This window comes from Miniopterus natalensis, chromosome X (genome assembly GCF_054644295.1).
Source record: "Miniopterus natalensis isolate mMinNat1 chromosome X, mMinNat1.hap1, whole genome shotgun sequence".
Lineage (NCBI taxonomy): Eukaryota > Metazoa > Chordata > Mammalia > Chiroptera > Miniopteridae > Miniopterus > Miniopterus natalensis.
The window spans coordinates 100,342,011-100,365,383 of NC_142103.1; the positions used below are offsets into that span (position 1 = coordinate 100,342,011).

The 23,373-nt window shown below is 37.6% G+C and overlaps 1 protein-coding gene and 1 pseudogene across 2 annotated transcripts in view; both read right to left on the reverse strand.

Moving 5' to 3' along the window:
• The window catches only part of GLRA2 (glycine receptor alpha 2), a 156,172-nt gene that overhangs the window by 49,568 nt on the left and 83,231 nt on the right, over positions 1–23,373 (reverse strand). The gene's annotated exons all lie outside the window — the stretch shown is intronic.
• LOC148090647 (P2R1A-PPP2R2A-interacting phosphatase regulator 1-like) lies at positions 76–13,746 on the reverse strand (annotated as a pseudogene).

Genomic DNA, 23,373 nt, shown 5'->3' on the forward strand with positions numbered 1-23,373 from the left:
GAGAGAATGAAGATGAGCGAAATAATACCCATGTGTTTCTCCATTGGCGAGAAAGTCTTGGGATGGGTGAATCTCTTAGTTGAAAGCAGATAACACAGGAGAGTTTGTGACAGTGCTGATTTTAGCTGGTGAATTATAAGGAGATCCTATACTGCTTTTGTTTCCATCAAGAACATCTGAATAGATGATAGACACACATTCATATCAGAAGAAAACACATTGTGTCTTGGAAAAATCTCTTTGGCTGATCTTCAAAAACCATTTCACCTTTTCTTTTTAATTATCCAAGGATAATTGATCTAATAGTATTGGTGGAACCTTGACTTTTTATTGTAAATTGTTGCATAGGAGTGGGAATAGGACTTTCAAGCAAACTGGTTTGTATTGATGGAGAAGTTGCTGAGGATACTGGAATTCAATCAGTGCAATTTGGAGAAGATGTTTTCTCTAAACTGTTGTCACTTAAGTTCAAACTTTCTTCCCAAGATAGACTTATCTGTATTATAGTTTGTACTTCCCATTCATACATTACTTCCTTATTTATTAAATCCATGTCTTCTTCCTAATTTTATTTGATGAAGGCAACTGATAGAAGTATGCATGGGAAAAGGTGGCAAAAACAGACAGTGTTACATCATAATAAATGTCCTGTTTCTTCTAGTTCTTAATGTGTCTGCTTGGAACACTGTGAATTATCACCAAGCTCATTGATCATAGGGGAGCTGTTGGATCTTCTCAGGATGTTTCCATATGTGGTAATTCAATTTGGCATTTAGCTCTATGTCTAGTACCATTTTCTCCTTTGCCATATCCATGTTGAGGAAGAAGCTACTGCTTAGTTCTAAGCTCTCAAGGTTTTCTGGTTCCCATTCACATAAGGGTAGGTCAACTGCTATCTTGGTGTATCAGGCACTACCCCTATGCACACGTCTATAAGTTTGTTTTTTATTTGTATATTTATTTGGTTTGCTCATTTCTTGTATTTTTGTTTTATATCCCACATCTAAGTGAATTATGCAGTTCTTGTCCTTTTCTGTTTGACTTATTTCACTTAGCATAATACTCTCAAGATCTATCCATATTGTCACAAATAGCAATTTTTTATCTTTTTAATGGCTGAGTGGTATTCCATTGTATATATTTATGACATCTTTTTTATCTAGTCATCTGTTGAAGGGCATTTAAGTTGTTTCCATATCTTGGCTATTGTGAATAATGCTGCAGTGAACATAGAGGCATGCATGCCTTTACAGTTAAATGTTTTCAAAATCTTTGGGTAGATACCCAGAACAGGGATTGCTGGGTCATATGGTAGTTCTGTTCTTCTTTTTTTTTCCAGAATAGTTTATTCATGCTTAGAGAGAGAGAGGAAGAGAAGAGAGAAACATCGATGTGAGAGCATAACATGGATCGGCTGCCTCTTGCATGCCCCCTACCGGAGATTGAGCTGGCAACTTGGGCATGTGCCCTAAGTTGGAATCAAACCAGCAACCTTTTGGTGCACAGGACGACATAGTAATTATTTTAGGTTTGGACCATACATTCTCTGTCACAACTACTCAGTTCTGCTTTTGTGGTGCAAAAGCAGCCATACACACCATGTAAATGAATGACTGTGACTACATTCCAATACAACTTTATTTATAAAAACAAATAGTGGGCTGGATTTGGTCCATGGGCCATAGCTTGGTGTGACCCCTGCTCTAGAGGACACTGGAGCCCTTAAGGGATATTGAAGGGATTAGTTCACATATCCAATGTCAGGTCTGGCTAAACTCAAGGGCTTTTATGTATTCAGTCTGTATTAAAATTCTGGATCTGCATGAATTTATCCTGTCCTATTGGGTAAATGAGTTAACTCTCATTTTTCAAAACCTTAAAATGGCAAAAATTTAAACCCATATAAGAGTAGTGATAATAAATTGAGAAAGTGTATATGACAAGGGCAAAATATAAACACATCTCTTTTCTCCTTCTGAGAAGAAACCTTCTTTGATGTTAGGGCTGCTGATTCTATGATGAGGTCAGTTAATTCAGCATTCACCCTGTTGGCTATGTAGAACCAAGGTCAAGGCAAAAGAAGCCTAAAACATAGTAGTCTGATTTATATTGGAGAGGATACAAATCTATTCTAGCGAGAAAAAAATAGATTTGGAAAGGAGGAAGAGGGAGGGAGAAAGAGCACAAAAGCCATCCGGGGATGGGTTTCAGGAAGAGAGTTTTAGAAGTTTGGAAGAAGTAGAATTGGAGGCCGCTCTCATGCACTGCTTTGTAGACTGGCGGGATACTGGAGGGGGCATGGCGGGATGGGGAGGGAGGGGGAGAGAGGGATTCTAAGACGTGTTGCTCTGTGTTATGAATGTAATTCTCCTTCTGGAGTTTTTAGAGAGAATGCAATAAAGAGCAAAACTACAATTTAATTTTACAGTGTAGGACTTGGAATAAAACCATTTTATTGCCTGGCCTGGAGGCAATCTAACTTTATAAGGGTTACATAAGTACAGCACTAAGCACAGACCCTGACACAGAACTTAAAGTGGTAATTGTGTAGTTTTTGCTATGGTATATATATATATCTGATGAGGGAAAACTGCATAGAGAGTAAACTAAGTTGAATTTTATAAAATCAGTGGGGGTTTGTCAAGCAGGTAAGTGACACGACTATGAGCTCAGGCTTTGGAAAATCTAGACTTTGAAGCCTGGCATGATCACTTCCTGTTGCCTGAAATCTATGTGATTCGGGTTCCTGGGAATGAAGATGACAGTAACTAATGTATAAGGGGATTATAGGAATCAAATTTGGTTATGCATGTGTAAGGTATTTAGAAGAGAGATGAAATGTAATTAGGTTTATCTTGTGTTAGTCAATGTTGTTATAATGAGTATTTAACCTGCATTACTGGAGCCAAATAGCATCTGTAAAAGAGGAGACCTGTCATGGACACATTTATCATCATCATCATCATCATTGCCACCGCCATCACCATCACCAATCATCATCATCAAGCACTGTTTCTTTGGGGGCTTATATTCTTACTTCAAGATTCTGCAATTAGGACTCTTATAATTGGGACACAAATCTCTGAACCCTAGATGCACTTCGGCAGTTGAATGTTATAAATAAGACCATGACACCTGAAAAAAGTGGTTCAAGAAGGAAGACAGCAACAGAATAGTGATGCTCTGCTTCTTGGCTGAAACTAGAGACTCATACAGCCTGGAAACAGAGCCATGCTTCAGCACCTTGGATGCCAGGTCCAGGGGGCTGGCTTTCTTATGGTCCTGGTTTTATGAATAGTTCACAGAGCTTTGATAAATGAAAGCAGAAGAGACAAAAGCAGAAGAGTGCCTCAATGGACCTTTTCATCACAACAGAGAGCAGGAGTAAATCTGATGAACTCAAGGCACTGCCTAGAGTAGTAAATACTATCTCTACATGTTTGTAAGCACAGTCCTGCAGATTCCAAAGTAAAATATTACTGTATTGAAAAGTAGAGAAGTTGAGCCAATGATGATGATGCTCTGGCTTTTGTTACTTTTCTGCTGCCCCAAATAGTACTTGGAACAGAATAGATGTTCATAAATATTTGTTGAGTGAATGAATGACTGAATAACTACTAGAGTCAGAAGTCATTCCCACTTGACCGACAAAGAAATTGACTTCCCAACAAGTTCAGTGATCTTCCCATGGTCAAAGATGTCATGTCTTGCAGAGCCATGACATGAACCCTAGTTATCTCTCACCTGCTTTAGTACTCTATCATGTATGAACATGTATCTGAGTGACCACCATATACTAAGCACTGTGCAAAGAGCAATTTGGAAGATATTAAAAATAGAAGAGGTAGATTTGACCCTCAAGGATTTTCTACTTTAGTGTTGACTATACAACATATACAGCTAAAAGGATACAAATTTTACTTAATATTGCTTATTCTAGAGAAGTGTTTCTCAGGTATGGCTGCCCTTTAAAACAAATCTGAAACTTAAAAAACAATACCCATATCAGGGCACCACCACAAACCAATTAAATTAGAATCTCTTAGGAGTGGGACCCAACTTTGGTATTTTTAAAATTTCTCTGTGTGACTAATATGTAGCCCCTGTTTCGGAAGCTGTTGCTGTGGCCCAGTGTGTTTCAAATTGTAAAGTGCACGTGAATCACCTGGAGATCCTGTTAAATTGCAGGTTGTGATGCAGTAGGGCTGTGGCAGGGCCTGAAATCCTACATCTCTAAAAAGCTCCTAGGTGATTTTGATACAACTGGTACTCAACGATAGTAGGGAGGTTCCCGAGTGTAAGAAGTGATCTGTGTTAGAGAATAAACCTTTGTATAGTTATGCTATAAATATGCAGAGAGCCATGTCATAACACAGCTGGATCCATAGCATAGACCCCAAGTTTCATAGTGAGGTTTCATTATATTTGAGGAAAAATTGAAAAACAACAGTATAATTGAAAAACAACAGTATACAAATGCAAGCAACTGAGCCCACAAGTATAAAACATAGTCCAAGTACTGTACTGGAAGGATGCAGAAGAAAGCAATTAACAAATATCCTAAAAACTGAAAATAAGTACCAAGCTATAGAAACCTCCTTCTGGACTGATTCTGAGACTGGAACAATTCCAAAAGTACAGCTCTGAGGAATAGTGGTCACTGAAAAGTCAGGAAGGGTTTGTACAGGAACCCTCAGTTTGAATGATTTTCACAAAGAGTAACAGACTTTTCATGGGAATCTGATCATCACCTTTCCAGGCTATAGCAGGGAGAAAATCAGGGGTGGCTGAAAAAAAATGAAGTGAGGCCCACTCCAGCTGCCCATTTCCAGAGTATCGGAGGGAGAAGGGGAAGCTACGACCAAAAGAGTAAGAGCCTTGGCAGGCCCTCAGGCTCCACAGATGCTCCTGACAACCCAGCCTGGCTCTGATCTGCTTGCCTTGTTGTTGCCCAACTTCTCCTGTTTCCAAAATTAAACTTCAGGATTCTGGATTTTACCCAAGTAAGCCCTTACTTTCATTTTTAGAGAATTCCCAATGTTCAAGTAGGCCCTGCTCAGTGCAGGTATCACACCTGGCTTATTTGTTTCTGTTCAAACATTTCTCACTCCTGCATTTTGGAATACTTTGAAAATTCAGGGTACCATATCCTTGTCCCCAAATACTTCCACTGTCTATTATGCTTAGGGTCCTGAGTGTGAATGTAAGGTTACCAGAGGTGGGTGCTGATTCCAAAGACTACAAGTGGCTTAGGGGTAGAAATGTCCACATGCTAACTACGCGTGGGGAGAAAACTCGGAGAAAGACAACAGAGTTTGTTTTTCTTCTACCTCAAGGACATCAGGTTGACTCAACCCTCATTTATGTCCAGTCATCCATATTTGATTTCTGCTCAGGCAAGCGAAGCAGTGGCTAGGTGACAGCCTTGAGAGAAAGCATGCTAAACAAAGTTAGTCACATATGTTCTAAGTTAAGTAATGTTCTTTGGAGCTTTACATTTGAACCAGCCTGATTTTACTATGGGATATCTGAATACAGTAACATGGAATTAAGCTATAATTGAGTGCTACATATACTATAAAATGTAAATTTATATTTTAATATATTATTATATTTTTAACTATAATAATTTTATATTACAATGTAAAGTAATTATACTATAATATCAGGCATAACTTTGAAATCTTACATCTAAAAAAGCACATTGCTCTCTATCTATAGGTTTAGAATTACAAAGTGTGAGAAAAGCAGTTTTCTGGAATGATTTAAAAGCTCCTGCTTGAGCTTTATTAGCAAATTCTTCCCTCATGAAACAATATTACATTGTTTCACAAATGATGGTCTTGGTGTTACTGAATTTAAATAGAAGAATAAAGAATATATTCACATTTGCATGTAATTATCTCAGAGATGGCATGCTCTACAGTGAATACTACACTATGATATATAAACACGTGTCTTCTGAAATATAGAGAGCTTTACTGATATCATGAATATAATAGATAAAAGGGTATAGGAAAACTACTTTCTTCCACCTTCCATCCAAAAACATAGTTCTCAGCATCAACAGTCACAAAAGGATATTCTTTTGATTTTTAGTTAAGTAATATACTGGAGAATCCTGCACTCACTAGTTCTAGAATAAGTCACTAAAACAATAAAGTCCCATGTCAAAGAGATCAAGTTAGGGATGCCTAGCCTTGCAAAGATAGGCAAATATGAATCCTCCTGATTTCTCTTTTAGGGAAGCAAATGAAAATGAGATCCTTGTGTGCTTGGGGGCATCGGGGTGGAAATGAGGAGATTGTGATGAAATGGAAGGCAAAGGAATAGGCTGTCTTTATTTTAATAAAAAATTGCAGTGCACAAACTACTATTTTTTGGTCCACCCTGAATAGATTGCTACTAAAATTCCTTCATGGGTAGAAAGGAGCCGGGATCCACTCCTTAGGTCTCAGTGCCCATGCTCCATTAGGCAGGAGGCTGGAAGGAGTGGCTAGAGGTTTTCGCTAATGAGACTCGAGACTTCTTTGTTTTCCCAAAGGTGAAAGGTACAAGCAACGTTCAAATGTATTTTTCCTTCTTGCCATATTTACTTGATTAACGTGTCCCGAAAGAACAAAAGAACCCAAGGGAACAGGGATTTTGTTAATTTTTTTCTGAACAGAGCTTAATTTGCACACCATGAAGAAAAATTGATCTTTTTTTATGTCTGCTACTCTGTTGAGAGTGTCCTATGCAGAAAATCAATTTCCTTGTCTCAAGTTGGCTTGCCCATTTAATTAACTTAGAGGCTTAATGGAGACAAACATGATTAAAACGCAGTTTGAGAAAGTTTTCAAAATTGTCATTTATTATATATAATGATATTTCACCAGAGATTTCCCTGTAGTAATTATGGTGTGTTTAGATTTTGTTTCCCTCGAACCAATGTTTTACTAGTTCTTGAAGGTGATTAGTGCAGTAGTCCTGTGGTGATCAGAAACTAAAATATTCTTATGCTGTAACATATGCAGTATAACTTTACCTGGGTTGGAATATCATGTTTCATATTAATATGTATTTGGTGTTTTATTTGGCATATTTAGAAATCTTGCATTGAACAGTCGTTACATAATTGTCAAATAACTTATTCAAAACAGTGAAGAGTTTTAGTATATATGCTTAATATTTTTTAGCCCTACTTTTTTTAAGGGTAAATGACCAAAATCCATATAACCCTGATGAGAGAGAGAAGACTTAGGCAAGAATATTTATTTGGAATCAGAATAGGCAGGACAGAGAAAACAAATACTAGGGAGAAAAATGACATGTTGCATCTTGGACTTTATTTACTTTAAACGTTTCTTTTTAAAGCTATTTTAATCTCTAAGCATTAAAAATAAAGTTTACTTAAAGTTGCTTAACTATTTTTAAGTAATTAAGCAGTGAATTTATTCTGATTCTTCTCTGATTTTGCTAGCTGTGCTGTATCTACATTGTCAAAGCATAAAGTCATTATGTAGTTTCCTCCTTTAGAGCCTAAATTTAGTTTTAATTCTACAGATAAGTAAGTATTACCAATCCTTAAACTCTTAAAGTTTATAGTATAAATATACTACAATGTGCTTATTTGTTCAAGCATTGATGGACATTTGGGTTGTGTTCAGTTTTAGAATATTGTGAGTAACACTACTAGCAACATTATATACAAGTCTCTGTGTGGACATATGTTGTAATTTCTCTTGGGTAACTACGCGTGGAATTGTGTTATATGCTAAGGGTCTTTTTAACTTTAACATGCAGTTCCATATTACTTTCTTTTTTTCTTTTTATTTTTTTTTGAATGGGCTTTAACATTTTGGATTCCTACCCACAATACATGAGGATTTCAGTTGCTATTCATTCTCACCGACATTAGGTTATAATCAGCTTTTTTAACTTTAACCATTTGGCTGTACAGTGGTATCTTATTGTGATTTTATTTTGCATTACCCTAATGACTAAAGATGTTGAGCATCTTTTCTTGTGGTTATTGGCCATTTGTATATCTTCTTGTAGTGTCTATTGAAACTTTTTGGCACATCATTTTATTGTGTTGTTTCTCTTATTATTAACTTGTAAGAGCTTTTTTTATATTTTGGATATAAGAGTTCTGTTTAGTTATGTCTTGCAAATACTTTCTCCCAGTCCATGGCTTGCTTTTTCATTTGCTTAAAGTGAATTTAAAATTAATAAGGTCATGTTAGCGTTTTTTTTCTTTTATGGTTTGTGTTTTTTGTGATTTGTCTGAGAAAACTTTGTCTAACCCGGTATCTCAAATATTTTCTTCTCAAAGTTTAATAGTTTTAGCTCCTACATTTATATCTATGGTTATTTAAGATTTAATTCAAATATAATTTCCCCTGACTCTGCCAGGAAATGTTCATCAAAGCTTCCTTCTGTACTTTTCTGGCACCATATGTACATTTTACCTAGGAGTACTTAATTGTAATTATTGAAATGTTCATTTTCCCCAGTAGACTGCGAGCTTCAGTGCATAGTGATAAGTCTTGTTCATTTATAAATACCAGATACCTAGGCAGATCATGCCTGATAAGTAACAGGCCCTCAAATAATACTTGTGAATTGAATGAATGAATGAATGCAATTAGAGTCAAACCTCGGTTCTTGAACATCTCCCATCTCAAACAATTCAGTTCTTCACCAAGTAGTTCATGGAAAAAATGTCTCAGTTGTAGAACAAAACTTCAGTTCTTGACCCAACAACCCTTTCATGCTGATACCTGTATGATCAGTCTCATGTCCCTCAGATGTCAAAGAAAGGAGAGAATGCACAACTATGAGTCATTTTACCACTAAACCTTGCATTGCTAACATCTCAGGAAATTGTGCTGTGAATATTTTCGTGTTTTTTGCTTTTGTTGCTGATTATTAGTACTAAATACATACAGTGTGTCACCATGGGTCCTAAGAAGGTTAGTTATAGGAGCAAAGTGAAAAGGAAAGTTGTGGGAACAACGATAGAGCTTTGAAAGAAGTAATTACAAAATATGATAGAGGTGTTTGCATGTCTGATCTGGCTACCAAGTGCCGCATGGTGAAATCTATGATTAGCACAATCTTAAAACATAAAGATACCATCAAGAGTACTGATGTTGCTAAGAGTGTGAAAGTGCTTGCAAAACAACTATCACAAGCAATTGAGAAAGGTTAAACCAGGGAATCATTTGGGAGTCTGGAATGGACTGATTCCATTTACATTTTTTCTAGTGGGGGGGATGATTCAGTTTTTGAACAAATCACTTCTCAAACAGCCTTCCGGAATTAATTAAGTTCAAGAATTGAGGTTCCACTGTATATAATATTAATTACTTAAATTACATTTTACAAGGCACTTTTGCATCAACATTTTATTAAAATCTCACAAGAAACCCATGAAGCAGATGTTGTGTTACCTCTGTGTTTATAAACTATTATTGGTTCTTCAAAGCCTAATGAATTAAGATCAAACTATTTAGCTTGTTATTCAGAAATGTCTATGATGTCATCTCCCCCTTTCAGTTCTATTTTCTGCTATCTCTTTCACATACCCAGTGCAGCAGTTGCACTGGGTAATGCATTGTTCTTCGTCTATGTCCTTGATTTCTGCCTCTTCACATTCATTCAAATTGTCTCATCCACCTTACAATTCTCTCTACCCCATTTCTGCTTGAGAATGTCCTACCCACCTCAACAGCCAACACTTTCATGTACCTTCTCATGCTCTGACCAGATAAATAACGAGGTCAATGTGAGTGTTCCTTTCTTTACACAACGACAGCTTTCCTTTATTTACACAACCACAGCTTTGCCCTTAGCTTTCTACTATTTCTTTCTTGATACCTATCTCCCGGCTGTGGCATGCTCTCTTCTAGTAGTGGGTTCACCCTTGTTCTCCTGTTGACCCCCCGCCCTCCAAATTGCCCTGTTCAGCCTAACATGAACTCAGAGCAGGATTCTTAAGATCTGGATTTCAACTTTAGCTGTCAGGCACTGGCAGCTGGGCTTGGGCCCTTAATTGTCTCCTTTGCAAAGTAGATCTAGTCCTGCCTGCTTTTGAAAGCTTCTCTGGAAATTAAATAATACAATGGGTGGGAAAGCCACTTGTAAATTTAACATGCCATGCAAGTGTAAACTATTATGATCATTATTGAAATCAACTTTTAGCTTGAATCCATGCATCTTTCAACCCCTCTGCTGAAGACAAATGTGTTTGGGAGGAACGTTTTAGGGCAGGTGTATTTTTGGCATTTCCTAAGTGGCTCTTGACAAGAGTGTCCTTATGACCGAAGCAAGCCCTGAACACTACCTTCTTGTTCCTCCCTGCATTTTGCTTTTTGTTTAATTAGAACATAATTTTGGAATCATGTGTGCAGTGCGCAGCATCTGTTCATGCTTCCTCATGTCAGGCTTTCTAAAGCTAATGTGAAGGGAATGATGACTTTTTTTGCCCAGTTTACTTGTGTTTTTGCAGTTGTGAAAACCTGGCCCAAAAGTGGCTGTCACTGTCTTTTATGAGTTCCAGGATACAGATGGCAAGAAAGGAAAGCTGAAGCTGAGTAAGCAGTCAATTCTTATTTTCAACTATCAAAGGGTCTTGCCTCCCGAGGCAAAACTGTGAGGCTACCGCAACATGGCTGTCCACCTTCATTTGCTAATGAACCCTCCCCACCTTCCTTAAACCTTCCTCTCTGGACTCTGTCACCTCCAGTGTTTTCGGTCACGTGTGCACCTGCATATCCCAGTTGGTCTGAGACTGAGTCTGACTCCCCAAATTCAGTTTACTTTCCCCACTCCCTCTCATGGGGAAGGTTCTAGTTAGTAATTTAATGACACAAGGAGATGCCATGGTTAAAAGCACAGCCTCTGGTGCAAGGTTTTCTGAATTCAAATTCCAGCTGTGCCATACTCCCTTTATGAGGATTCCAAGTTATTGAACTTCTTTTTGCCTCAGTTTATAAAACTGTAAAATGGACTACTGAAGGTTCTTACCTCATTTGATGTTTGATTAAATGAGTTAATTGAAGGGCTTAATGAGTTAATCACATAAAGAATTTATTACATTGCCCAGTACCAAGCAAGCAGTCAATACAAGTACAGTATACCAATTAATTGAATTAAAGGAACCTAGCACAGAGCCATAAAGCACATAGCTTCAGACTCTTAACTGTCTAGGTTCTAATTTTGTCTCTGCCACTTACTGGCCATGCAGTCTAAGTCCAAGAAATAATTTCTGTAAGCCAAGTTTCTTCAACTGTAATAATAGTGCCTTCACCATATATGGTTGTGTTCGCATTAGATAACATGATATGTATAAATCATTTTTAGCACAGTGCTTGGTACATAAAAGCATGCAATTGAATTGGCTATTTTTATTTCTTAGGTTACTGGAATTCCCCTCCGTAATTCTTTAATCATGATCTTCTGGAGCACTGTCCAATTGCCTCCACTTATTCCAGAGGGATGACTTTAATAGTATATTCTTAGAGTCAGGTTGCAAGGTAGAGAAGCTATTTTCCAAAGCATATCTATCTCACTCTATGGGAAAACCAGCCACCTAATATTGTACCAAGTCTGGCAAGCCCCAGGTGGACTTTGTTCCAAAAGCTGTGATGAGTTCTTGTTCTAGCCTTTCCTTTAGGTTAATTACAAAGAGGTAAGTTAATGAATTGAGAGCTGTGTTCTGTTTGGATCTATGTTCAAAATATTTTGCTTTGAAAAATGACTCTGCCATTTACGCACATATGTGTGCAAGGCGTCTAATTATGGGCTCAAAGAAGAGACAAAAAATAGAGTTCACAGTCATTTCTCCATACTTTTCTCAGTTTTCTATTGCTAAAAGTATAACCTAATTCCTATCCCAGAGGAAGAGTTTGGGAAATATAATCCAGTAAGAATATGAAGCACATATAACCATTAGAAATGGAGAAGAGAAAAATTGAGACATCAGTTGTTTATCTTTACTAGTACAAGGAAAGGAAGAATATTAATTAGACTCTTTGATCTGTAGGTGAAAAGGATCTATGGCTCAAATCAAGGAAAATGTACATCTTCCACATTGCAATTATCTTGTATCTACTTAAGTAATCAAACCATGGGCAGAGCAAGCATGGAGTTTGCTCTTCACTTTTACCTCCCTATGCTATTGCTATGGATCACGGAAGCCATAACAGTTGTATAAAATCAATATTTCTCATTAATGCCCATATAGGAAAGTTGTTTAGGTCACTTTTATTTATACCACCATCAAAATTCTTTACGTGAAGATGAAGGCTTAAGCACTAATACGCTCAGAGATTGAACAATGAACACTGTTTACAACACTTGCTAACATGTGATTAGTACTAGAAGTTAGCGCTAGAAAAGTATGGGACAAACAAGCAAGAAAGAAATTGCTTTTATCAAACTATAAAGCCAAAAGCCAACATTGAACTGAATTATCTTCTGTTCATTCTTTCCTTCAAACCAGCATTTAACATGACTAGTTAGAATGTGGCTGTTAAACAATTTAGAACAACTCACTTTGGTAGGACATAAAATTGTTTGTTTGGTAGACCAAGGAGACTTTTAGTTTTTTTAAGTGTAATTAAAAAATAAAATCCATCCTCTGAAGTCTTATATTAGCAAAAGAAATACTGTAAGTTATGATAATAAAATAAGTTACACCGGTTCAGTGCCCTGTGCTTCTCTTTTTGAGACTTTGGCTATAGGGAATGCCAACTTCTTTACCTTGCTGGAACTAACAGGGTTTCAGTTCACACTTTGTTTTCCTATAAAGAATTCTCTATTTTTTAGAAATCTTGGAATATTATTTGAAAGACAGATTTTCCAAATATCTTCATTACCCCCTTAGTTTATTAAAATTCATGACCCTCAGTTTCTCTATTCCTAAAAAAAATCTACTTCATTTCTTTGGTTATCTCACTAGTCTATCTAAACTTCAGTTTTCCATTAAACAAAGCAAGAGATATGAGCTCTAGTGAGGGGAGGACTCTCGTAATCAGAAAGAAGGGTGTCATTTAGGCATTATCATGGAGAATCTCTCTGAAAAAAAATCTGTCCTAATAAGTAGGAGGGCTCTCCTGCTGGCCACAGAGGAGAGGGGCAAAGGAGGTCAGGAGCATAGACAAAATCCAGCAAGATTGGTGGGGCACCTGGGGAAGGAGAACCCAATGGGGTAGTCGACACCAGAGTAGAGGGCCTGCAGAGCTGTTCCTAGGTGTTGTAGAGAGCGGAGAAGTATATCCCTCTGCTAGTGGCCTCCTACCTTAATGGGACCCATACTTCTATCTTCTTTCTCTTCCAAGATTCCTGAATCCACATATTATACTTTCTTATAATTCTGGAAATTTCAAAATATTTTTTTTATCACCACTTGCCACCTTTCACTTTCCTAACACCTTATGACGCCTATGTTGTGGTTTGTGACAATGATGCATGATCCCAATTCATTCATGGAGCTGTCATGGCACTCCTGACCTTGGCCATATTGCTACAGGAATGAGAAAGAGATCTTTTAAGCCAAGGAGAAAAGGGAAGCACAGAAAGCAAAATGGCATTCCTAGTATGATTCCGATTTGAGGAAAAATGATGGTCAAGCCCAGCACCTGGCGAAGTCTCTCATGCTTCTACTGGAAGACTCAGTATTCTTTTCCTTGCCCCAATTGTGGTAATTACTTTTAAGATGGTGTCACTTGGAGCCTCTTCTTCTTGAGATGACTCCATGACATCTAATAACTTGAGTTAATCCTTGGGTGTTTCTCAGACCTTTTAATTTTCTTTACCCAATCCACCTCTATTGCTTGGCTATTTAAAAGAATGCAAAGAGAAGAAATCAGGCGTATTAGCTTTCTATTGCCCTGTAACATATTACCATGAATTTAGTGTCTTAAAACAATATCCATTTTATTAGTTCATTCTGTAGGTTGGCAGTTTGATGTGAAAGGGCATTTTTAGAATTTTGCCTACCACAACAGGTCAATAAGCATATGAAAAAGGATCCCAGGACTATCTTTCCTTTGAGCCAGATAATTCTCAAGAATCATTTTCTTAAAGTCCATGAAGGACAAAGTTTAAAAAAAACAACAACACCTTAGCAAAATAAAAATGATTATCTGCTCAGTGGATAAGAAATCCATGTAGCCATAACTTAAAGGATTGTACAAAATAATCATGACCAAGTGCAAATGATTGCACAGTGTTATGTGAACATTTTTGGAAGCTAACGTCCTGATGGTGTTAGATAATAAAGGATGTGATTCTCTTCTGAATCTAATGAGTCAGCAGGGACAGACAGTCAGCACTGTCTCCTGTTCTCATTGCATCAAAAGACTGAGGAGCTAGGTGACTGAATGATCATACCTGGCTGTACCTTGAAATGTCTCTTTCCTGAAAAATTGTTTCTGACATGGCACTGGCACATGCAAAGGGGTAGAGATAAAGACTTATTTCTTCCAGTATTAGGAAGAACAGGTTCTCATTAGCAGAAGAACTGCCAGGCAGCTAGCCTAGGCAGATGGACTTAATGAGAGAGAAAGCCCATTGCCCCATTTAAGTTATTGACAGGGAAGAAATGCTCTAACTTAGGCAGTTTCTCCCCTGTCACATTTGACTTGTGCTCTCTGGCTTCTTGGATGCCCTTGAGTATATAACCTTTATGGGAGTGCATTATAGATTTTACAAAACGATTGTTTTGGAACCCACGTTCCCATTTTATTAAAGTGTTCCTATGTCCTGGGCTACCTGGGAGGGAGCTGCTCTTTTTATCCTAAATATTTTAGTTCCTATTCAGAGACAGATTGAACAATTTACAAGTCATGAATATGTATAAATTGGCCTGGGCCCTCCTAACTTATACACCAAAGGAGCCATTAGGCATATGCTGGGTTCTCAAAGCCAAATGGACCAGAAAGAACATTTTAACAGGCTTCAGTGATCATTTCAGTGGGCATTTCACACAGCGAGTTCTGGAGATTCACACCCTATCTCCCAATTTTTGTTTGAGCAGTCCAGATCCACATGTGAATGCCTCCCCCAATTCATTGGCTGATGTTATAACCTTATCTTGATTGAACAGACAGAATGAGGGCTTAATCTGGCACCCCAAGTAATGTTATCCATAACCAGTACTTACTGAGGGCTTGGTGTCCACTACACATCACTCTCAGAGCTTTATATAGGTTAACCCAATGATCTTCACAGCACTGTGAGGCAAGTTGTGTCATGATCTCCATTGTACAAATGAGGTATGAGGCATGTAAATACAAGCAAGGCCATATGGCTTAAACTCGGTCCATGCTCTGAACCGCTAAACTGGAAGGGATTTTCTCTCACTTCTGATAATATATACAGGATTTGAATCCTACCATGTAGAATTCTGCACTTGAAAAAAAAGGTCATTTTGAAATCACTCTTTTTGAAAACAGCACAGAGAACTTCTAAAAAGGTAAAAATTACTGCTAAAAATACCCTCATTAGATTGGTTTTCTAAAATTATGTAGAACTCAACATAGAGTACTCAGATAATAGAGTTCAAATCAAAAGTTGTGCTTGGGCAATAATATAATGGACAAAACCTTGGAACAAGCACTTCACAAGAGAAAACAACTAAATGGCCAATGAGCATATGAAAAGGTGTTCATCATCCTTAGTCATTAGGAGCATGCAAGTTAAAGCCACAGTGAGCACTAAATAGCGTCAGAATAGCCAAAATGAAAAAGACTGACAGTAACAAGCGTTGACACCAATGCGGAGCAACAGGACCGCTCATACACTGGGTCAGTCAATTGGGAAAACTGTCAGTATGTACTGGAGCCAAGCATATTCATACCTGTGCCCCAGCAATTCCACTCATCAATATATTCTCCAGATCAATGAGTTTATATGTCCATAAAAGAATGTATGAAATGTTCATAGCAGATTTAACACATAACAGACCAAGACCTGAAAGTGATGCCCATCAACAAGAGAATGGACAACAAAAAAGAACAAATTGCAGCTACACAAACAACATAACTACATCCCACAGAAATTAGGTTCTGTGAAGGAAGCCAGTCACAAAAGAATACATAATGTAAAGTTCCACTTATATAATATTCAAGAATAGGCAAAACTAATCAATAAATAAGTCAGAAGAGTTGTTACTTTTGGGAGGAGGTGTTGACTATGGAGGGAAAATAAACATTTGGGGGCACTGGAAATATTGTCTATCTTGATATGAAGTATGTATACATGTAAGAATTCACTGGGCAGTATACTTAACATTAGGTCATTTTAAGCATTTTAATATATATATATATTTTTATTCCAGTGAAAAGGAAAGGAGGATTCATTCTTGGGAATTTTTTTATTTCTGATCGAACAGATCAGCTTTTAGCTTTTTTTCATTTCCTTTTCACTGGCATGATATTATTTCCCTTACGATGCAAGCAATACACTCGTTGGTTATTTTTTTTTCTTATGAGTTCACCACATGACTCTAGGCATCTTCCAAACAACATGTGGAGGCATTGCACATTCCCTCCCTTAAAAATGTTTGCTGTATATTGTCTATCTCTCGGTAGAGCAATGGGGCGTTTGAGACCTCCTGCTCCCTCTCCTTGCCGCCCCCTCTTCTCCCTCCTTCTCACCACAAACACAAATCTTTAATGAAAGCAGGCATTGATATGTACATCCACTTAAAATGTGTATCTACATGCTGTGGTTTGGGTTGGGTGTTACTCTACTACGACCAGGCAAGGAGGAAGAAACCATGCAATGGCATGGAAACAGAGCTGCCAAATATGCTTCCAATTAGGAGCTAAAATTGAATTTCACTATTAAAATTCTGATAGGATCACCAGGTATGTGAAATTCACATATAAAATATACTTGTTTTATACATTGTACAAAAGTTTTTACTATGACTATTTTGACATCTGTTTCAGCATCAGCAGCTTTTTATTATTACAAATACTCTGTATGCAAGCATTTTAAAAGCTCTGTAGTAACATTCACATTAAAGATAAAACGAGTAAATAGAGTAAACAAGCAAATGGGGATTTATTTAAATAGAATTGAACTCTCAAGTTTAGACAGATTTCAGTCTTTCTGTGGAGTTTTAGGGCACTTGTAAGAATTTAGAATCTTACAAAGGCAACACAACTATCAGAATTGCATTGAGGAGTGAAAAGCAAAGGGGCACAGGACTCATAACTGAAAAGCTGGTTTTAACAATTGTCCCTGGGGTTCCCATACTGTCACTGAAATAGAAAAAGCATTGTCACTGAATAGCACAAAGCATTAATAATTGCAGTGCAGGAGGGAATTTTTTTTTCTAAGAATGTTAAATCACCCAATTTAACTAATTAAATGTTGATTTCCTTGACTCTGATGTGGGACTTGTTCCAATGGGAAGTTCCCAATCTTCCTCTAGTTATTCATTCGATGAGTACATATTGAACAGCTGCTTCATGCCAAGCTCTGTCTATGCTGGGTACACAGTGGGTCTCTGCCTTCATGAGGTATATAGTCTACAGTGTCATGTTTCTCAGTGTTGGAGATGTGATTCCCATTAAGAGTCACCTGAGAAAGATAGACAGGAGTTTGAAGGAAAAGAGAAAACTACCTTTTATGGAATATGCCATGCAATACTTTACTTAAGGGCTGTTATGAAGTCCCCACAGCAGCCTTAAGAGGTAGCTATTATAATAACTTGCTTGAGGGATTCAGATCCAAGGAATTCTGGACACTGGCTATTTTATCCTACTGCAGAAGACTGCCTCATCACCACCCTTCCCAAGGATCCTTGGCAAACCTTTTTCATAGTCCTCAAAACTTCAGAGAAACCACATATTAAGTTACTGTGGTATGGTTTTACCCACATGGTGAAAATGCCAATTCAGTAATTCGTTTCCATCTGCCAGAGTGCCAAAGTTCAAGGGCATTGGATTAGTGCTTAGGAGACATGCAACTGAGACCCTACACTTTATCTAGTAAAATCTTTTCTGGGTACCCCTCTCTTTTCCATAAATGGCAGTAATATTATTTGCCTGGCTTATGTCCAAGAATTGTTTTGATAATTTAAAAAATAACATAAAAGAGATTTGAAGACTGTAAAAATTATGTAAAAATAAGGTATTATTAATAGAGTTAGCCTATCCTCAAAAAATAGCATAGATATTGTATATTTTCCTTTCAGTGTTTTAAATTTTTTTTGTTTCTTGCACAGTTTTTATTTTTGTGGCCCTTGTTTTCAGAGCTACATAGCAATAGCTATTTATGTTCTTCAGTATATGTACTATTATATATGTATCACTTATATAAAACCCAAGGGAGCAATTAAGCACTGTAATTCAGACTTTTTATTAAGTTAATACTGTAACATATACAATTTATTACATATCACTTACTCCTTGTGGGGCTTAGGGAAGACCCTATAACCAAACACATTAACATTTCTTTGGCAAATGGTATGAATATTCACAGTAAATATGTAGAGCCTATAATTAGCCTCCCATCAGTTCAGGACAGGTTTGCTGCCAAATGAGCTATGGAAAACCTTCTGGTTTTCAGAGCTTTAGGGATTTCACAAGTGTGGATAAGAGATTTTGGGCCTGTGTATTTTCTGAAGTGCTAAATATTTATGTTTCATATTAATTCTGTGCTCCCCCCCCCCCCAATCTTAGATGCTTTATGGTCATTCCTTTATTGGGTGGGAGCTATCCTGCCCTCTTTTCCACTCTGCACCCTGTGAGAAACTCTTCCTCTTCTTTGCCCTCACGACTCCCCATCATCCACAGGGGAGGGTCTCTGGGCATGTAACTCGATTTCCTTGATGGAAATGGATTTGTTCAGGGTGAACAGGCAGCCTAAGCTAGGTTAATCAGAGGCCTTTCCCTGACCCTGCCTATCAAACTAATGGAAAGAGAGGCGGACTCCTGTCCCAAATTCCTTTCCTCTGGGAATTTGGAAATAGGTCAGAAAGAGAGAGCAGTCCCTCTTCAGGTACCTGGAATTATATATGAACATCCCGACACTGTCTGTGGCCAGGCTTTTTTACCATGCGGATAAGAGACAAGAGCACGAGAGAACAGAACAAATTAGGTCTCTTATTTACACACAGACGGAGGATTCCCATAGTCTTTTTCCATCTCTCTAATCCAGGTTGGATGCCCCAGCACACACCAATTCTTAGATTCTATAAGACATTTCTGTTGCTTTAAAATAGATATCACTTTTTAAAAAGTATATCTTTATTGATTTCAGAGAGAGGAAAGGAGAGGGAGAGAGAGAGAGAAACATCAATGATGAGAGTCATTGATCGGCTGCCTCCTACACGCCTTTGACTGGGGATCGAGCCCGCAACCTGGGCCTGGGCCCTGACTGGGAATCGAATCCCAGTCGCCTGGATCCTAGGTCGATGCTCAACTCCTGAGCCATGCCTGGCCAGGCTAAAATAGATATCACTTTTAAATATATATATATATTTAAATATATCTTTATTGACTTCAGAGAGAGGAAAGGAGAGGGAGGGGGAGAGAGAGAAACATCAATGATGAGAGAGTAATTGATCGGCTGCAGCCCGCAACCCGGGCATGTGCCCTGACCGGGAATCGAACCCTGATCGCCTGGATCCTAGGTGGACGCTCAACCGCTGAGCCACGCCCGGCTGGGCTAAAAATATTTTTAAATATTTAGAATAATATAGGTTTTATAGAAAGCTGCAAAGGTAACAAAGATAGTTTCCATACACCCTACACCCGGTTTTCCATAATGTTAACATCTTACTTTGGTATGGTACATTTGCCACACCTAATGAACCAATCACGACACTCATTTCTCATGACCTGGTTAATTTCACATAAAGAAGAAATTAACACTTCTCTGGAGACTGTCAAAGACCATGACAGAACTTGTCTGGCATTCTCATATTTTGAAGTGTACATTATCCTCTCATAGTCCATTTTCTTCTGAACAGTAACACAGACTCCGGCCCTCATATTTCTCTTAACTTATTTGCTTATTGGTGACATTTACTAACAAAGGAAAAGTTCCCACTCATAAGCCACCACTTACGTAATCTCACAGACACACAGGTATTATGTAAACAGATCCTGCTGATGGATGGTGTCACTATTTGTGCCTAGAAAATCTTCATTAAATGATTCTGGACCTTTTCTCTCAGCCACACTTGTGTGCTCAGATTACATTTTTGCTGTCTGTCTACATTTTCTCAGTGGACATGACAAAGTTGATTTATGGTTCTACAGTTATTTACTCTCATTGCACTTCAGAAGGTTCATTTAAATGCTAGCTGCTTAGTACTTTTCTTTAAATAATTGCTCAAAAACTATGTCTTCATGGAACACTATACATCTTACAAAATGATTTCTATGGATACCAGCAATTGCAGGAACATTTTAGAATCTTTATCTGCTTTCCTGTCTTCTCAGGTTAAACTTGCCATAGGCAATTTTGTCTGCTGTTACATAATTAATAGAACATATAAGATTTTTACTCATTTCCTAAGCTTTATTATTCATTTTAATACCACACTGATTTAATTTTAACCCATTTAAATTATTTATTCAAAATTCTTTATAAAAATGTATTCAAACATAAAGATTAATTCACTTAATTAACCTTTTGATTAGAAAATAAAACCCCAGTACTTATCTGTATGGATTTTCCCCTTGAAATAGACTGGAGAATTACAATTTGGAAGCTGTATTTCAAGTGGCTACTAATTATGGTCAAATCTACACGATGAAGGAATTAAAGGAATTAACCCATGAGGATTTGCAAGGTCTCTCACCAAAACTCTTGTTGAAAAATAAAGGTGCTACTGTTGTAACGAGTGAACATTCCTACTCCTTGTCAGTCAGCTAATCTTTAAACTATTTCTGCAGAGCCTCAGGGTCTAGTTAGTAAGCCCAAATGATTTGGGTTGAAGTGGATGGTTTCATTTATTAATTCCACAAATAATTTTGCTCTGCTGCTGGGTTCCATCTCTGTGCTGGAAACAGTGGAGATTCAAAACTGAGCAATATATAATCATTGCCCTAAATGTGAGGATTGTCTAGTAGAGGAACAAAGAGAAGTGCAAAAATAACCATAACATAAGGCAGAATGAGATAAAGGATGGAAGAAAAGAGCTTAACCACTCTAGAAAAGGAAGACATTGTTTCTGTGGGGGGGAATCCAAAGGCCTTACGTTTCCTTATTTCCCACCTCACTTGTGTGTATAATCAACATTCCAGCTAAATAGGACTATTTTATCGCCCACATCTCTCAAGTCTTTCCCTGTCATTTCTGCTTATCGTAATTCTATCAAATCTTAATACATCAGCTCAAATATTGCTGTCTCCATTAAATCATTCATTGTTTGTATAAACCAGGTATTAAGATATGAATCTCCGTTCATTGACATCTCATAGCACTTGCTTCTGGTCATCTTTGTAATATGTGTACAGGGTGGGGCGAAAGTAGGTTTACAGTTGTTCATATGGAAAATAAAACAGTAATAAATACGAATATAAGAATAAACTGTTTTGCATACTCACAACTGTAAACCTGCTTTTGCCCACCCTCTATTGCTCTGTGTACTTCTCTACTTCTTCCTATTAGATCAGGGGTTTTATTGGAACACAGGCCACGCTCCTGTGTTTATGTATTTGTCCATGGCTGCCTTTATGCTACAACTGCAGAGTAGAGTAGTTGTGAGAGAGACCATATTGCCCACAACACCTAAAATGTTTAGTACCTGGCCCTTTGTAGACAATATGTGCTGACTCTTGTATTAGATCATAAATTCTTCAAGGGCAGGGACTATTTTACTATCTTTTTGATCTACTTAATGTCTAACATAGTATGTGCACCTTGAATATTTATTGCACTGAATCAAACCTATTTAAAAGTAAATAACTACGTGATTTAACTGAGTTCATCCAGGGAGAAAAACAGGAACCCTTAAGAGAAATTGGCATGTGAAGAGGAGTTGCCACACAGGAGATACGGTCCCGTCTTCCCAAAACAATCCAGTGTGTTATAAAAAAAGAATTAAGAATACTTAGTCAATTATAAGCCTAAATATGTTGGAATATGACACTTTGAAGCAAATCTTTTGATGAAACATTTTGTAGAGCAAAAGTGATGTGCCCATTAGGATATTATTTGTGCCCATACATACAATTATTAATATTTTTACAAAACTTTTGTTCTCAGTCTTAGAATTCATAGACCATTTATTTAATAAATGTGGTCTTCATTGATTAGAACAACTATACTCTTAGCATTTACAAGCTAATGATGGTTCTGATAATTATTTCAATTGTCTAAATTGTTACAATCAATTTATTTACGCTCCATGTCAAATTTTTTTTAAATCCTCACCTGAGGATATTTTTCCCATTGCTTTTTAGGGAGAGTGGAAGGGAGGGAGGGAGAAACATCAGTGTGAGAGAGACACATCGATTGGTTGCCTCCCGCATGTGCTCCGACCAGGGCCGGGGATGGAGCCTGCAGCCGAGGTGCGCGCCCTTGGCTGGACTCGAAGCCAGGACCCTTCAGTCCGCAGGCCAGCGCTCTAACCACTGAGCCAAACCAGCTAGGGCTCCATGTCAAATTTTGAAAAGAAATCAAGGATTCAAAACCATGGCATTAACTTCCACTTAAGGCCAAGATGGAGTATTAGGGATCAGATTTACCCTCCATCCTGAATTAACTAGAAAAATCTGGACAAAACATGAAAAACTGGTTTTCAATGTATTAAACACTAGACAAAATGGACAGTGATTCCCTGAAATAAATGAGGTCAGTCCTGCTATTGCTCCAGCTTACTGTCTTGAGAGAGTTTTCAGGTCATGATGTATAGAAGAGGAGTCTAAGCAGAGCTCAACAAACCCCCAGAATTGCAGAGATGGAGCTGAGGGTCTGCAGAGTCCCCAGAAGCTAGAGCTCACAGGGCAGGGATTTGAGGCTGGAAAGAGCCAGTAGACTTCAGGAAATTAAAAAGCAGGCTTAAGGGACATTAATGACTGTATAATGAGAAGGAGAGGAGCATAGTAAGCAAGGAGTAGCGTTTAGGGTTCAGTTAAGTTTGAGTTCTAGCTTTGGCACTTAGTGGTTGTATAATCTTGAGTCTCAATTTACTTATCTGGAAAATGGAACCAATAATGAGAAGCTCATATGGTTGTGGAGAGGATTAAATAAAATATGAATGAAAAGCATTTAGTAACAGGTCTTGAACCTACAGTCAATAAATATCAGCTTTTGTTATTTTTATCTGAAAAAGTAAGACGAGGAAACTGCCTAAGTGTATGAGTTTTCTCTATTGTTTATTCGTTATTGGTGTAATCTAGGTTTTTAAAAACT